We start from the raw sequence: 18,400 nt of genomic DNA, 5'->3' as shown, positions 1-18,400 counted from the left end.
AAACAATAACAAGGCATGATATTTTAGGGTTATGTGTGATAGAAGTCTCCAGGGGAGGTAGAAATCAGAAATGAGGACTGGCTATTATCAAAATACATTGTATACATGTTGAAATTCTCAAAGATTAAATAAGTAAGTGAACCTTCTAATATCTTATTGTTGGTAAGTATTAATGGTAAGGAAGCATAAGTACTGAAGAATTGCTATTAACAAATACCTCTGACAATACAACTTTAAGACACACATGTTTTTAGTCTCAGAGGCCCATCTCTGATGACAGGAACCAGTGTGGAACCTCAGGTAGAGTGGCCATGGAAGCAAAAATGCTTCACGATTTTGTGACTGTCCTGTTCTGAGAATTCCCTTTGATTCCTCATAGTCATGTGTGTCTAATGTGTAATCAAAGCCACTATTTTGCACTTTTGGAAGGAGCTACAAATGATTCTGGCCTTTAATGGAATATTATGAGTTGAAAGGACAATGGAAATATCCCTTTAAAACATGCATCTCATTGTTAATAAATCAAGGCATTCCCCCAGCTCCATGCCAGACTCCATTTGTTCAACTGTTGGATTGAAGTTTCAGGTGAGGTGAACAGCTGCCAAGCTTGCCTCTCAGAAATCTGCCTTTGGGAAGATAATACTTCACTATCTGTTACACCATTCTGTGCTGAGGAGTGGATAAAACAATGAGAGATTTGACTGAGGCCTCTATTTCAAGGTCTGTTTTCTCCTTTGCCAGTGAAGGACCTTCTAACTGCCTCCTCCATCTGCTCTTCCTCAAGGGCATAAGGAGAGAGCCAGTTGGCCTGAACTAAAGTCTTCCACCTGTGTTTTTCCCCACAAAACTAAATCTGTAAACCATTCAGTCTCTAATATGTTCATCTACAACCAAGCTGTTGGCTTTCTTTGAATCAGAATTGTCGCTTGTTGGTTAGAGAACTTTTCTATTTATTTGCAGATGTCCCTACAGCAACCAACTAGCCACTATCCTTTTTCATAACCTCCCTGAACTCCAGTCCCTGAGAGCTAAAGAGTCACTGTTTTTACTCTCTTTTGGATCGAGTCCCTTTTGTTCTGTGGAACATGCAGCTTTCTCTTCATTTATGAGAAGATGTAACAGTCTTCAGAATTTGGCTTGGATATCAAATAGCTCTTATTAAGAAACATTTTGAACCATTATAAACAAAAATACATTTCAAATAATAGGAGAAATCCCTTTGGAAAAGATATATGTTGAATATTTTCAAAAGCAAAATAAATAAAAATCTATTGATGTTATTTATTGGAAATTCTTAAGGTAATTGCTCTCTTTTCTGATTTCTTTTGGAAAGAAGTGGAAAGTATCTGAAGACTTTGAGGAGATATTGAATTGTCCTTGGTTGCAAAGCAGGATAATCTGTTAATGTCTTTCTTATCTCAGGAAAAGTAAAAGAAGTACAGGAAGCTAGTGCTCTATACACAGGGTTGTATTAATTAGCTGCAGTACAGTTGAACTTTTGAGACTGTTTTTTGTAGGAACATGCAGGATTAAGAGAAAAGAATAATGGAAATTCCAGACAGTGTGCAGGGCACAGAAGAGGCCAGCCTGAGTCAAGGTCTTCATCCCATCCTCCGGAACATGCTTCATTGGCTTTTCATAGCTGGGGACAAGACTTTTGCTTTTCTCTTCCTTGTTACAGTACATGGGATTTAGAACAAGAGTCTTTATATGTTTTCTGTCATGACTCTTTGGTCTCCATAGCAAAGGATAGTTTCTCAGTAGAGTCATTTTCTGACACCTATCAACAATGGCCCTTGCTCTCTCTTGTTTTCTTTTTCAAAGAACTTGTCAATCTTCCTTACTAGCTTTTCTTAGAATTGATAGTTTTAATTTTATCTTGTCTAGTCTTTTCTCTTCCATTACAGTGTTAGCTGTGGTATGTCACACTACAATTTCTCAGTTGATTTCTGCCATTCACTGGAGATAGATAGTATCTTGCTTTATTTTGTTCTTGATTTCCTATACTGCACTTTTTTATGAGAACCAGTTACCAAATTAGACATTTACCACTTGGAGTACAGAGAGAGATTCATGTTCCTTGGGCAATGATCCTGCAATGGGGATTCAGAGGCTTGGGGTAATTTCTTTGATCAGTTCTCAGGCCAACAATGTTGATCTGGCCATATAGAGTGTTGTGTTTACCATGAGTTTCATACATTTCAGAATGTTGAAGAAAACCAACTTACAGCAACCAAGGAATATACTTATATATTGGAAAAGCCTAGTACATAATGCAGCTAATAAAGCCCTCTGAGTTGATGGGAAGTTAGCTTGTAGTTGGCCTTTGGTCCTCAGATAAGCTGTAAGAACAGTTCATTTTGCATAGCACCTGTGGTTCATTTCAATTTGCTCCCTTTCCCTCCCTTTCTTGTATACAAAATCATGGATTTTACTATGGAAGTTTCACATATGCATTGACTGTATGTTGTTCACGTTTCCCTTTATATCATAAAGTTAAAACTATTGACACAGATGTGTCCAAATTGTAAATGAGAACAAAGCTTCACTTACTACAGCATCTATAGATGTGATTTTTGGATATCAACTTCATGATGACTTCACTTTTATTTCATAAACACAAAACCAGTCATAGTAAGAGTGTGATATAAAACACACTTGACTTCATTGTCTTCCTACTGGGGAAAGTTTCCATTACTAATGAAAATATGGGACCTGTATATTTTACTTTTTATTCCCTATCACAGCTTTACATTTTTATTTTGAGGGATATCATCTCTCATTCTAGATGAAAACTTGGGCCTGTGGTGTTTTTGTTCCTAAACAAATAAATGAATAAACAAACTAAAGATTGGTTGACTTTTAGCCATAAAAATGCCATAACTCATAAACTGAAGAACTGTGTGAGGCCCTCAGAAGAACTACATTTCAAGCAGCTTCATGTTAGGTGGCTGATTTGAGTGCACTGAAACCCATGAAGGCAGCAGTTTGGGGCATTTTATTTCTCCAGTCTTCACATCATGTTCTTTATTTTTCTGCTAGAGTTGTGAGTTGACAAGTCAGTCTTACTCATCAATGATATATAAAATGTGACCCTGGAAGGCCTAGTGGGTAGATGGACATTTCCTTTTTCCAAGTCAAATGCTTTTATTCACCAAAGGATATGATCAAGAGAGTGAGCATACAACCCACAGAATGGCATAGAATATTTGAAAATCATGTGGGTGCCTCATATTCAGACTATTTACAATTTTTTTTTTTACAATTCAGTGGCCAAAGATGCTACTCAATAAAAAGTGAGATAATGCACTACATAGATATTTCCCTAGAGATGATATACTAATTGCTACAAGGAGTCACTTGTTCATTCCGGCCACCCAGAGCCAAAATAACCACACAGGAACTATGTTAATTATTATCACTGCTTGGCCCATTAGCTCTTGCATCTTATTGGTTAACTCTTACATCTTAACTAATCTCCATTAATCTGTGTATTGCCACATGGCAGTGGCTTACCAGCAAAGTTTTGGCATGTCTTACTCTGGTGGTCGCTCCATGGCATCTCTCTGACTTTGCCTTCTTCCTTCCAGAATTCAGCCTAGTCTTCACTGCCTACCTAAGTTCTACACTATCAGGCAAAGGCAGTTTATTTTTTATTCATTAAAAATAAAAGCTACATATAGACAGAAGGACCTCCCACACCAACTAATGGGCACCAAAAAGAAAAAAAAGAACTTACATCACAAGTCACTGGGGGAACACATATAACATCATACTAAAGTATTAATGCCATTTGAACTCACAAGAATGACTATGATTTTTCCTCTTTTTATTTTTTTTTAGTGAGCTATATATTTTTCTCTGCTCCTCTCCTTTCCTCCCCTTCTGCCTTCTCCCATGATCCCTACACTTCCAACTTACTCAGCAATTATTGTCTTTTTCTACTTCTCATGTAGATTAGATATACATATGTGTCTCTTAGGGTCCTCTTTGTTGTCTAGGTTCTCTGGGATTTAAATTGTACGCGTATTTTCTTTGTTTTATGTCTAAAAGACTACATATTATAGTTGTCTCTTTGGGCCTGGGTTACCTAACTCAATCTGATGTTTTCTAGATCCATACATTTGCCCACAAATTTCAAGATGTCATTATTTTATTTTTTTCTGCTGTGTAGTACTCTATTGTGTAAATGTACCACATCTTCCTTATCTGTTGTTTGGTCAAGGACATTTAGGTTGTTTCTAGGTTCTGGCTATTACAAATAAGGCTGCTATGAACATAGTTGAGCACATATCCTTGTGGTATGATTGAGTATCCTTTGGGTATACACCCAAAAGAAGTATTGTTGGGTCTTGAGGTAGATTGTTTTCTATCCTGAGAAATCACCATACTGATTTCCAAAACAGTTGTACCAGTTTACACTTCCACCAGCAATGCAGAAGTGTTCCCTTTACCTCACATCCTCTCCAGCGTAAGTTGTCATCTGTGTTTTTGATCTTGGCCATTCTTACAGGTGTAAGATGGAATCTCATATTTATTTTGATTTGCATTTCTCTGATGGCTAAGGATGTTGAGTATTTCCTTAAGTGTCTTTCAGCCATTTTAGATTCCTCTGTTGAGAGTTCTTTGTTTAGATCTGTACCCATTTTTTATTGCATTATTTGTTGTTTTGATAACCAATTTCTTAAGTTCTTTGTATATTTTGGAGATCAGTCCTCTGTCTGATGTGGGGTTGGCAAAGAAAGATCTTTCCCCATTCTCTAGGCTACCTTTTCTCTTATTGACCATGTCCTTTGCTTTACAGAAGCTTCTCAGTTTCAGGAGGTCCCATTTACTAATTGTTGCTCTCATTGTTTGTGCTACTCTGGTTATATTTAGTAAGTTTTCTCCTGTGGATTGGTCTTTCTTGTGTGGCATTTATGTTCATCATTCTTGAAGTCATCATGAGAACCCAGATGGATCTTTCTCCTGTTATCTGTTGTAACTGCTCACTTAGTCTCTGGCAGTCAAAAGCCAGGTCTTGTTCTCAGATTCTCCATATTTACCATAGCCAAAAGGATGCTGCATGTTCTCTCAGCACGAGACGTGAATCTGGTTTCTGAACTTTTCTGCAATGCTGAGGTGCTCACAATGATGTCAGGGCAGCATCAACCAGATTTCTTACCCTGTTAGCAGTCTACAGGAGTTTTGCTTTCTAGACTCCAGATTTTGGATCAAATCCAAGTCCTACTCTACTTGAAATTTGTCAAGTAAGCATCAGACACTGGGTAAGGTGCTTTGTGCCTAGAGTGACTATAGCACCACACACTGTGCCATCTTCTCATGGGATGCTATCCAAGGTTCCCATCAAGAAGGAAGCACACTGTTTTACTGTTTGCCTTTGCAGATTCTTATCATAGTATTAACTGGAAAAAGTGCCCAAAGGTCATCTGTCGCAGCAGAGAAAGGTAGCATTTGCAATCTACTGATTATTAGTAATTAAGGTTCAGACAATGATGTGGAATGCAACTTAATTTTCTTTCTGACTTGAAGTCTGTTTTTTTTCTTTTTTCTTTCTTTCTTTCTTTTTTTTTTTTTTTTTTTTTTTTGGTTTTTTGAGACAGGGTCTCTCTGTAGCTTTGGTGCCTGTCCCGGAACTAGCTCTTGTAGACCAGGCTGGTCTCAAACTCCCAGAGATCCGCCTGCCTCTGCCTCCCGAGTGCTGGGATTAAAGGCGTGCGCCACCACCGCCCGGCTTTGAAGTCTTATTCTGGTATTTGTCTCCCCACATCATGAGAGAGAGAGAGAGAGAGAGAGAGAGAGAGAGAGAGAGAGTGTGTGTGTGTGTGTGTGTGTGTGAGAGAGAGAGAGAGAGAGAGAGAGAGAGAGAGAGAGAGAGAGAGAGAGAATGAATATCCTGGACCTACTTACCTACTTTGTTATTACACTTCAGTACACATTAATGAGTATAATAAATAATTAACACACTCATGTTATATTTTTGTAAGAGTTAATGTTTAGAATATGTTATCTCAATGCCTTGACACTCCTTACTTAGGACTGAAATTAGAAGGTAGAGCCTCACTTCTCTACCCAATCCTCTCACTCTGTCCCCTGATTGTGTTCATCTTGTGGGGCAGGACCAGGATTTCTGGAAAAAATTTTGAATCATTTCCTTAATTTCTCAGCAGAAGCAAAGCTTGCCTTTCACTCAACTTTGACTTCCTGATAAACTATTGCATTGACACCTCAGCCAATCAGAAACAATAAGTTACCCTCCAGCATCCTCTTTTATTGGTATGAAAATAAAAGAACAAATTGACTGAGGGAACAAAAAAGATATGGACCCCTTTGATCTTTGACTTTCTTGTAGGAAATCACATTTCACATTGAAGGTGTTTTCCTATTATCGCTTGCTTTCTGCTTTCAGTGTGCATGCACCAGTAGTGTTCTTTGAAGTTCGTGTTTTCACAGTAGTTACACCCAGGAACTTCTGAAAGAGGTCAGTATAGATCGGCCTGGATGCTATTATCTGCAAAGCTGAAAATGGTTTTATGTCAATGTAGAGCAGGTACAAATCATAGGGGAACCAATGGTAAAGGTTTTAAAAAGTGGCTTAATTCCAAAGATTGTCTTCTCACTCAGAATATAATGGCAGTTTTATAATAACATATAATAACCTGGTGCTTCTGTTTAAAATGTATTGTCAGAACACCAGACTCTACGTAAAACCAATATGCAGAAATCCTTTCTGAAGTGTTTCATAAATAATCAAATAGGAAACCATTGCCTGACTGGGCCTCTGTGCATTTCAGTCAAACACCCTACTCAGCCAGCTTCATTATCAATTACGGAGGTGGGTTCTGACACAAAGAAGGTCCTGGGATCTCTCCCACCTTGGGCATGTGTATGTTGACCTCATCATTGTCAAAGCACTGAACACCCAGTGTTAAAATGCACTGACCACGGAAAGCTCACCATGGAAGTTGTTAAGTCTGCTTGATCAGCACTCGTCAATAGTTCCACAGTGCAGAGGCTGTGCTTCATGAGAAGCAAACAAGCGAAAGGATGGGTGGAATACTTTCCTTATTCCCCTCTTAGATGCATAAGGAAATGGCTTTTTTTAATTAAAAAAAATTAATTGCAGGCATTAGAAGCCTGAGATGGTTATAATAACACTGCTGCTTTGGGGAGAAAATATCAAACACAATGTCATCCTCCACCTCCCACTCACTATATGTCTGTGCCTCGTCCTCTATGTAGCGCTTAAAATGCAAGTTGAATAGACACTTTAAAAGAGAATTCATTGTGCCAAAATTGACAGAGGGCAGCAGCAAACCTACAAGCTGTCCTCTGGCCGATTCAAAAAGTAATTAATTGCAGCTACCGTTTTGCAGCAAGCTGGGGAAATGTCACCAAATACAGAAAACTCCAGAAGGAATGACAAGCCCTTCCTGTGATTCCCTCAGCCTAAACCAACATGAGACGGCTGCATTGTGACTGCTGTAGGTAATGAGACTCTCTGTGATTATTATAAATAGGCTGTATAATTAACGCTGTACAGTTCAGTGAGCATTTTGTGCTGTTTTTATGAATTTGAAGTAGGCTCCAATGGCTCAACAAAACAGTCACTCTCCCTGAATCAGGCGAACTTTTTGGCTTCAGAAACTGCTTCCAAATGTAGTGACTAACAACTACTTCTAAAGACAAAGGTTAAAAGAAATTAACACATTATCTACAGGGAAAGGCATTTCCAAGAATAGAATGGCTACCAGGTGCTGGGAGGTACCATTTACTCTCAAAGTTCCCTCTATCATCTTATTTAATTTGATAAGGCAGCTACTGATAACCTCTATCACACAGGAAAAACTGAGGTGTGGAGAAGGGCCTTGACTAATGTCTGTAGACAGTATATCCTATTTGAACTCGTATCTGTATCATTCAAAGTCTTAATTTTCTGAATTATCTCATCCTTTCTTTACTATTTCCCACAGTGCATAGAAGCACAAAGAAATACTTTGTGATTTCTTTCCTTTCAGGATTGTTTAGGGGGTGTCTTTTGCTATGACCTTTAAGGGAAACACATGTATCCACTATGAAGAGACAGGTAAACAAAGTGCTACCCAAAGGAAGTAGTACATGTTGATATTCTATATTATTAATGGATTAGAGTCGGGCACCATCCATCACTCTGTATTTGTATGTTCAAAGGTGAACTCATAAATATCCAAAAGTTTTCATTTGCTTTTGGCAAATATTAAAAACATGGGGGCTAACGTGGAATATGAATATTCCAGATTTTGAAGTGATAGGAATGAAGGGGAACGGCCATCTCTGCCGGAGATAATGTCTGCAAAGGGAGGCACAAGTCTCTGGGCCTGAATGCAAAGGATGTAACAGCCCTCCTGCAGCATCAGTACCAAAGGGCGGTTTCAAAACCAAGGCAGCGCTTTGCAGAGAGAAAAAGCAGGGTGAGTAGGCCAGGGTTCTGAAACATCTTTTCCTCTCACAGCCCCAGTTTCAGAGGATGTAACAGGGCGAGGCAGGTGAGACCACGTTAGGACTAAGGCATTTCTGCTTCTTAGGCATAAAGGTTAAAGTAAGGAGTTTGCCCCTGCTACAGACACTTTGCTTCCTCAAGATGCTTTCTCTTCTCATTCCAGGTACCCAGGTAGCAGCCAATACAGGCACAGCTCTTGGCCAGCAGGTGAGAACAAATGGTGACAGGGGCACAGCAGGACTGCTTCAGTAAAGAGGAAGCTCAAAATAGGCACGCAAAGCGCCACTGCTCAGGATTTAGTCACTGCCAGGAGGATGATGGGAGGCAGAAGTCTAGTAGATTATCATGGGCTCAGCGCACCGGAGGGGGAATGTGGTTCATAGATTGGAGGACCTTAAATCTCAACTCCCTAATGGCTCTTCATACTGTCCTCTTCGCTCTATTTCTGCAGAAGTGCAAACTGAACAGTGGAACGATATTTACTCTAAAGTAAAGACGCAGCCGTCTTTGCAAAGCGTGCTGTTTATCAAGACGCTTTGTAGAGGAGCCTGTAAATTTCCCCGAGTTAAACAGATAATTAGGAAGAAAACATTTGAAACTCTGTTTTAGTTTCTACATCTCTGTTGGAAGACCTTGCTTGTCAGAGGTTGCAGTCTATCACAACCTGGCAGCTTTTTCCAAGGTCCGGAGACACGGGAATTGCCCCTGCCAAAGCAAGACTTCCCGTTCTTTATCTGCCCGTATCTGGACAATGTCTCTGAGCCCAGAGGGCAGACCCTATCCAAAAGCCATTTCTAAGCCTGTACGCCTGATTCATTCAAGGATGACTTTTGGTAGAGTTTCTTGCTAGAAGCCTTTCTTCTGCTGCTTTATTTGACCGCTCGGCTCGTACTAGGTGCTCTGCTATAGCAACCTGCTGCCGCATACGAAGCCTTATGATAGGAACGTGTTACTTAAAGCAAATTAGAGTTTTTACCCAGGCTCCCAAATCCTATACATTTCCTATACTCTTTGAAAAAAAAAAGCTGTGCTGATTCAATGAAGTCATCTTCAGGAGGGCTTTCTATCATACTCAAAGCAGTCTGAACCCTGTTACCTGCTTCTGCCTCCCCCAGGCTCATGGACCAATGCATCAACGAGGCTGAAGGAGAAGCAGAACCACATATCTCCATTAATGGAATCTCACCTTCAATTTCTTCCATTTCAGAACACTGGACCTTGTCTAAGCTAGTGGGTGTTGAATTCTAATATCTCTTGATCCACGTCTTTATGTTCCAAGCCTATCTCTATTGTCAATGGGCTTTTGAAATATAAATGACATCTCAGCGAATGCTATAATAATGCAGGTCAATCCCCTAGCCAGCATTCAATACACTTCTTGTTTAGCCGAATGCATCAACAGTATCTATGAATGGCACACACAGAATGTCTCTACCTGAAAACCCTTGGGTAGAAATGTCTGAGCTTCAAGGCAAATGCCAGATGCTCTTACTCTCAGGCAGGAGCTAAGGTAAAGTGGGGAGCAGCTGGGAGAATTGTGGCCAGTGGAGGATGGGGGGTGACAGAAAGGGGCTCTACTGTTTTATAGCACAATATAGTAATTATAGCTAGAGAAAATTTGTTTTATATTTTTAGTGAATAAAAGGCAAGAGTTTAAGGTTTCTTAACACAAAATTATAAATGTTTAAAGAGATAGAAATGATAGTTACTTTGATGTGATTATTACACATAGTATGCATATATTTAATTCTTACACTATACACTCAAAACATATAAAATTAAAAATTCAACACATTTTAGGTAAAAATAAAAAAAATGTCTATGACCAAAGAATGTCTCCTTTTCCTTTTGGCCAAGATGATGGAGGGCCTTAGGAGATGGAGGAATTGAGGACCTGTTTAGAGGTCCTAATAAAGAGAGTGAGGGACGTTTGAACTTTCTGTTCACCAGTTTGAGAGGGCAGTCAGGACTGGGTTTTACCTCACTGATAGAGTACTTAAGTAGCATGCATGCCCTGTGTTCCACCCTTTGCACCACAAAAACAAAAGAGAACAAAATGAAATCACTATCATTTAGGTTTATAAAGAATGTTGCCGTTATGCCAATGAGTCCTTCCTTCTTCATAGATATCTGATATCTCTTGGCAAGGACTTTCAATCTGCTGCTATGAATAATGATTACAATGCTTGATCTATATTGTCAGCATTACTGCATATAGGCTCACCATGGAAACACAGCTTTCGGTATGTCTAGAAATGTTAACTGTGGATGGAGGGCCTACTCTCGATGTGGCACCAACCTCTCCTTTGCCCTGCTCCCTGCCTGTGGGTGCACATGGCCAGTGCTCAGACCTATGACACAATGTCTTTCCTCCATGATGGACCATACACTAAGATAAACACTGTGAGACAAAGCAAACCCATCCTTTCCTGAATTTCTTTTGTCATGTACTTGGTCACAACGATAAGAAAAGTGACTACAACTTTGAGAGAGAAAATTTGTAGAGATATTACTCAAGATAACCTGATGAGTATGCTGGATTTATCCCCATACATGATGGATAGGACAGGTTTTTAAAAACACTGTATTTTTATTAATACATAATAATTTCATGAAGTGTTCCTTGAACAAACTCATTCCTCTCCTCCATGTCTGTACATATCTACCTCTTCCTCCCTACCTACCAAACTTTATGTCCTTTCTTTTATTTTTCTGGAACATTGAGACTAATTTTGACTACCAAAATACTCTTGAATCTGGTGCCTATTTTAAGGAAATAACTTTGTTTTATGAGTAATTTTTATTGTTATTTTCATCTCTATTTTATTAATTTCAGCCCTGATGTTATTTTTCTTCTATTTTGGGGGGTATTGTTATTGTTTTTGCAATGATTTCAGGTGTATCATTAAGTTATTAACATAAAATATATCTCAAATTTGTTTAATGTAGGCCCTTAGTGTTTTAAATTTTTCTGAGGATTTCATTTATTGTGTCTAAGAGATTTTAGTATGTTAGTTTTCATTCAACTATAATATAAAATATATCTCAAGATTTGTTTAGTGTAGGCCCTTAGTGTTTTAAATTTTTCTGAGGATTTCATTCATTGTGTCCAAGAGATTTTAGTATGCTAGTTTTCATTCAACTATAGAAACTTTTAAATATTCTTCTTGATTTCTCCCATGACTCAATTTTCTTTCAGTAGTATGTTATTCAATTTCCATAAGTTCATGTAGTGTTTTTAGTTTCTACTGCTGTTGATATCTAGCTTCATTCCTTTTTGGTCAGATAAAATTCATTTTCTAACTTAAAACTTTCCCATATATTGAGATTTCCTGTGTATCCTAATGTGGGGGTCTATATTCTAAGAAGACCATGAGCTGTTGAGAAGAGAATATATTCATTTTTTTTTTTTTTTTGATTTTTCTTAATAGGGTTTCTCTGTAGCTTTGGAACCTGTCCTGGAACTAACTTTTGAAGACAAGGCCTTGAATTCAAAGAGATTCACCTACTTCTGCCTCCTTAGTGCTGAGATTAAAGGTGTGTGCCACCACTGCCCGGCTGAGTAGAATATATATTCTTTAGTGTCAGAGTGGAATCGTCTATAGCTGTATGTCAGGTTCATTTCATTTATGATATTATTTAATTCCAGAGTTTGTCTACTTAATTTTTTCCTGGATAGTCTGTTGGTGAAAGTTGAGTACTGAAACCACCCATCATTGACGTGTTGTTTTTAACTAGTCATGTTTCTATGTTTAGTGTGTATATGTTTAGGATTATAAAATACTTCTGTTGACTTTATCCTTTGATGAGTATAAAGTGAACCCTCCCTCTGATTAGTTTTGATTTTAAGACTTTTTTTTGTCAGATATTAGAATCTCTACATCTGAGCCGGGCGGTGGTGGCGCACGCCTTTAATCCCAGCACTCGGGAGGCAGAGGTAGGCGGATCTCTGTGAGTTCGAGACCAGCCTGGTCTACAAGAGTTAGTTCCAGGACAGGCTCCAAAACCACAGAGAAACCCTGTCTCGAAAAACCAAAAAAAAAAAAAAAAAAAAAAAAAAGAATCTCTACATCTGTATCTTCTTTACTTTTATTTGCTTTAAATACTTTTTGCTATTCTTTTACACTAAAGTGGTATCTATTGATAGTTCCTGTTTCCTGATTCCATATGTTAATGAGATCATTAGTATTTAGCTATCACAAAATATGTGTATTATCTCCTTTCATTTTATTGATTTTGTGATGCATGATTATGCCTCTTGACTTAAGAGTTCTGGAATTATTTGTTACATCTGTGTGTATTCTTGAGTGTGTTTAACCTCCCCTTTATACCAAAGAATTCCTTCTAATACACTCTGAACATCAGGCTTAAATTGGTCATTAACCTGTTTTATTCACCAAAAGTTTTTCTTTCCTTTTATTATAACTGATAGATAATTTTGCTTAGTATAATAGTCATGGTTACCATATACGGTATTTCAGAAGTTGTATAGCATTATTCTAGACCCTTTGGGCTTTCAAAGTCTCCATTGAAAAGTCAAATATTATTCTGATGAGCTTATCTTTATATGTGACTTTGTCCTTATCCTTTTTAGACTTCACTATCCATTTATTGTTATGTATTTTTAATGTTTTGACTACTATGTGATATGGTGAGTTTAGTTCCTGCTCTTGGTTTGATGTATGCCTTTAACCTGATTAGGCATCACTTTCCTTAGATTAGGATATTTCATTTGCTTATTTTCTTGAAATATTTTCTGTGCCTTGACACAGGTCTCTTATCTTCTTTCTGTACTTATTATTTACAGGTTTGACCTTTTTCTAGGATTCCAGAGTGTAGTGGCATTTCATTTGTATTTTGATAAATAAAACTTGCCTGAAAGTAAAACAGCTCTACTGGTCAACCTTACAGACCAGACAGTGGTAACACACACCTTTAATCCCATCAGCCTCGGTAGTTTGTCATAGAAACAGGGTGGTGAATGTCTTTAATTCCTGTGGTGCACACCTTTAATTATAGCCCTAGAGAGGAATATAAAATGGGAGGAGACAGCTCACAGACTCAGTCTCATTCTTGGGTTTTCTGGAGGCAGAATCACCATTTTGGGACTGAGGTATAGGTAAAAGTCAGTGGCTGTTTTGTTTTTATGACTTTTAGGTTGAACCCCAACACCTGTGTCTGGGTTTTCATTAATTGAGCTTCACTAGAGTTCCTGCATTGGTTTTTACATTTAACATTTTGTTTGAGTAATCTAAATTTTTTTATTTTTATTTTTTTAATATTTTATTGATTTTTATTGATCTCTACATTTTTCTCTACTCCCTCTCCCCTCCCCTTCAACCCTCCCCCAAAGTCCCCATGCTCCCAATTTACTCAGGAGATCTTGTCTTTTTCTATTTCCCGTGTAGATTAGATCTAAGTCTCTCTTATGGTCCCCATTGTTCTCTGGAGTTGTGATTTGTGGGTTGTTTTTTTTTTTTTTTTTTGATTTATGTTTAAAAACCACTTGTGAGTAATCTAAATCTTATACCTGTCTTAAATACTATTCCACTTAACAGAATCTATTAATGGGGTTTCCTCTGAGTTTCTCACTTGATTTTCTGTACTTCTATTCATTTTTATTTTTATTTAAGTTTGTCATTTGTTCATAGAATCTATCTCTTGGCGAAGCTTTATTTTCATATCTTAATTTGTTTTCATTATTTCATTCAACTGTTTGTATTTTTTGACATCTTCACTCTGGCATCTATCCATATCCTCTTAGAGCTCCTTGAATACTTTGCAACTGTTTTTTTTTTTTTTTTTGAACTCATTATCTTGTGTATTAGCTAAGTAGCTTTTCTCAGGGAGAATTATGATGGGAATCCTAATTGTAGTGGGTGACATATTGTCTGTTTGTTCATACTGTTTGTGGTTTTATTATGGGACACACACATCCGGAATTAGGCTGTTGGTAGCGTTTTTCCTATGGCTATGAGACCTCACCTTTGCTGTAGTTGATGTTACCCCAACTTTTCAAGTTCTCAAACAGTCAAATTGTGTTTGGGGTTCAGTTTGGGGACAACTGTACTGATGGAGAAACGGGGCATCAGACATGGTACCAGTTTAGCTAGAGATAGGTAGGTGCTACTTTTGAGCTCAAGTGTGAACTCTTTGTGCCGTTAGAAGAGTCATAGAAGAGTCATTAGAAGAGTCTTCAGAAGTCTGTGAAGAGGTCACTGTTTCTTTCAGGTGGTCCTTGTGTGGCAGGGGCTGCGGTTACATGAGAAGTGAATAATTTTCATTGGAAGCAAGGCTCTGGAATATCTTCAGTTTCCTCAGGAAGTGGGGGTGGAGTGTAGGCCAGATTGAACTCCTTACCTGGGGTCACAGTTTCAGGATGAGAGGCCATTTCGAGCAGCACAGTGGGTGGGGTGGCTGGTGAGCACTCTGGCAAGGATGTTTTATAGCAAGTGTGTGTGTACTATGTAGATGATGCACATGTTTGCAAATGTATAAAAATGAGAAACGGACAACTTTCCAGTGGTTCTCAGGCAACTCAGACCTTCATATGACTCGGGATTTCGGGCAACACTTCCCATACTTAGAACATGTTCACATTCTTCTCCACCTATGGATGTTTTTCTAATTTTCTCTCATCCCTCGCCTGACTTTCTAAGCTATCCCAGCTTTATTGCTGTAAGAAACGTGGGTTTGCAAGCATTCAGATATCCTTCGACGTTTGTGTTTCCTATGGTGTCCCTTTCCTGCGTGCCTGCAATAGGACATGTTCAGTGATATGAAATATGCTGTCTGACAATGTGATCAGTACAGTAAACACCAGCCTCATGATATCCTGAGACCCACGTCTCATATTCATAAAGGTAGTTATTACTTTGGGTGCTGTTCCGGTGTTGAGCCTCTCCATTTTTATTAATTGCATCTCTCAGCCATGCTATGATGGAAAGGAACTGCTGCTTTATGAGATTTTTCATTTTGCCAATGTTGTGATGTTTTGGTCTCTGAATGGGGCAAAAAATGTATTTCACAAAAGCAGCAGTTGCTGTTTGTCTCCTACAATTAAATTCTTGGAATTGACTTCAGAGGTGATGTTTTGAGGGGAAATGGGATATATTGGTCATAAATGTCTTCGCCATTTGTTGAAATTGGAGTTCGATTTGGAGATGAAATCTGATAAAATAAACAGCCTGCTGCACTGGAGTTACAAGACAGGGTTATTGCCTCCACACTCACCCTGGTGCCTGGGAAGTTTTGGCAAGAAGTACCATCTTTTCTGTGAGACAGAGTTGCTGTGTAAAAATGTTAGTAAGCGTGTCTACTCTTTGTGTGTAGCACAGAGCTCTGCACCCGTGTGTGCAGCCTCACCAGTCAATCATTCTCTCACTGGTCTTGGCTTAAGGGTCAGCTGCTGCTACCTGGAGCTTTTAAGGATTATTGAACCAAAAGTCGCATAATTTACTTTGAAAAAAATAGTTCCTAATATTGATGTTATTTATAATTTTAAAAAGCCTATGAATATGTGTATCTATGCTTGTGTAGCACTATGTCTACAAATATAGATACACATATAGATTGTCACAGTGCGAAGTCCATTTTTGGTAACGTGAATTTATAACACACCAAATGTTTTCAAGGGAATTTTCTTCAGTTTCTACTTTAAAAAATCTACTCAACTGTTATTAGAATCTTTGTAATTGAAAATTTTACTGATTTTTATGAAATACTGCCATAATTGTTTTATAGAAAAAATTCAGAGAAGTGAACTCACAAGCTTCGACCAAACACTGCTGGTGCCATGGTCAAATCATTTTTGTTTTATTATTTTTAGCAGTTTTAAAGACTGTGCATTTTATGTAGAAACTGTTTTCTATCACCTAAAGGTCAGGAATGGATAACAGCTATCAGGATGAAACCTCGACATAAGCCAACTTAGAAATACCTAGCAGAAAGACGGCCACCATGGAGTCTGTCATCGTGAGTTGTAATTAATCACCTTTCTTCTAGAAATACTTTATTGGGAATGATTAATCAGTGACAACTAGAGCATGGGTCGGGGAGGGCCATAAATTATAATTAGCTAGGTGAGTTGTTGAAACATATTTCCACTTTACACTTCTCTTTATGTTTCTTCTGGTCTGCCATTTTGAACAAACGTTGTAAGTTATTATTTCTCAGTAGCCAGATAATATTTTACTGGTATCTTAGGAAAAGTGAAGAGGAAGAATGTACAAGTTCTTGCCTTATACAGATGGGTCGTTTTCAATTACTTAACTGACCAGTCATGAGATTAGTTTATTTAAGATGCATTGGATGACAATTTCCTCTTATTCACATGCACCCTATCACCACAGCTCTTTTGTCAGTGATGACAATGGTATCTTATTAGGAAGGGTATAGGTATTCTCAGGATACAAGTGTGTGTAATGGTTAGCTGTCTGTCACTGGGAATAAAACACTTTACAAAAGCACATTAACAGAAAGGATGTATTTTGTCTCATGGTTTAAGAAGGTTCTGTCCATCATGGTGAGGAGATTCACATTCACTTCACAATGTGATGGACAAGGAAAGAGAAAACTGGTACCGTATGGTATTTTTGTTTGCCTGTTTGTTTTCCTTTTTTATTCTAACTGGACTCTCAGTCCATGGATATCACCCACATTCAGGGTGAGATTTTTGTCACCGAATCATCTCTGGAAGTGCCTTCAGAGCCACACCAAATGATATATATATTCACTGTAGATCCCACTATGCAAATGAGTTAAAAGGGTATTTAGAAGTGATGAAATATCTGTGTCATTGGCTGTATGATTGGCGGGAGACCTTGATTTTCATCCCTAGGATTTAAAAAATAACAGTATTCTGTTCAAAGATGAAGTCCAGTGGATAGAGTGAGAGTGGAGAGGGAGACTCAAGGTGTCCACTGAGAATTCACAGAGACTTCCAGAAGAGCTTTATCTGGTTGCACTGTGATCTCCTTGGCTACGACATTAAAGTACAGAAGGATCCTTGGGTGGGAATGTGAGAAAAGAAACTACATTTAGGCTTATACTTGAAGGCTGTGAGTATCTAACTTAAAATGCACAGTTTGACCATAAGCTATCCTTTGGCAGCAGAAGCTGTGAACCAAAGAGATGTATATGAGGAAGTTCTGTGCTGAACACTGTATGAATGCCTATTGCTAGGTCCTAATGTCTTCCTCATGAAAGGGGGTGGAAAGGACAACCACAGATGCTGGGAGTTAGATAGAAGGCTTACAGCAGACTCATTTATTTATCAACAGGAAAACATATTCCCTCCCAGCACTCAGGCATTCTGATCCATTGGCAGTTGACATTTCATGCTTGTCTCCTGTTGGTTAGGCACAATCAGGACCTCTGGCAGGGCCTCTTGCTGGGCACTCAAGAAACACCGCTTGGTTGCTCCTTATTGGCTAGGCACAGATAGGACCTTATGTCGATTTCAAGACATGAGTTATATAGGAAATGTTTTCAAAATTATACCCTGCTTTCACACATTATAGAATTGAATCAACTATCCAGTGTGTAAGTGAGGGAGTTGAAGCAGAAAATAATTCTTCCTTCAAGTCATATGAACCAAAATTTGTGACCATTCTCCTGTATGCTACCCTGTGCACCTGAATAAGCACACTGTTTGCTCCATCAGGGTGAAGGGGTAGAGAGATAGTATTGGTTAGGACTGGAGTAGAGATGTGTGTTTACTTACTCCATTGGGGAGAAGAGATAGAGAAGACACCACTACTTAGAACTGGAGTGGATATGTTACAGAAATATTAGAGTTCTTATGTTTCATCTTTTTTATTTTTGAAAACTTTATTTTTATTTTATGTGGATGAATATTTTCTTACATGTATGCCTGTGAAGCATATTTATGTCTGGTGTTCACATAGGCCAGAAGAGGAC

The sequence above is a fragment of the Chionomys nivalis genome, chromosome 9, assembly GCF_950005125.1.
Source record: "Chionomys nivalis chromosome 9, mChiNiv1.1, whole genome shotgun sequence".
Taxonomy (NCBI): domain Eukaryota; kingdom Metazoa; phylum Chordata; class Mammalia; order Rodentia; family Cricetidae; genus Chionomys; species Chionomys nivalis.
This window is presented reverse-complemented; position numbering follows the sequence as displayed.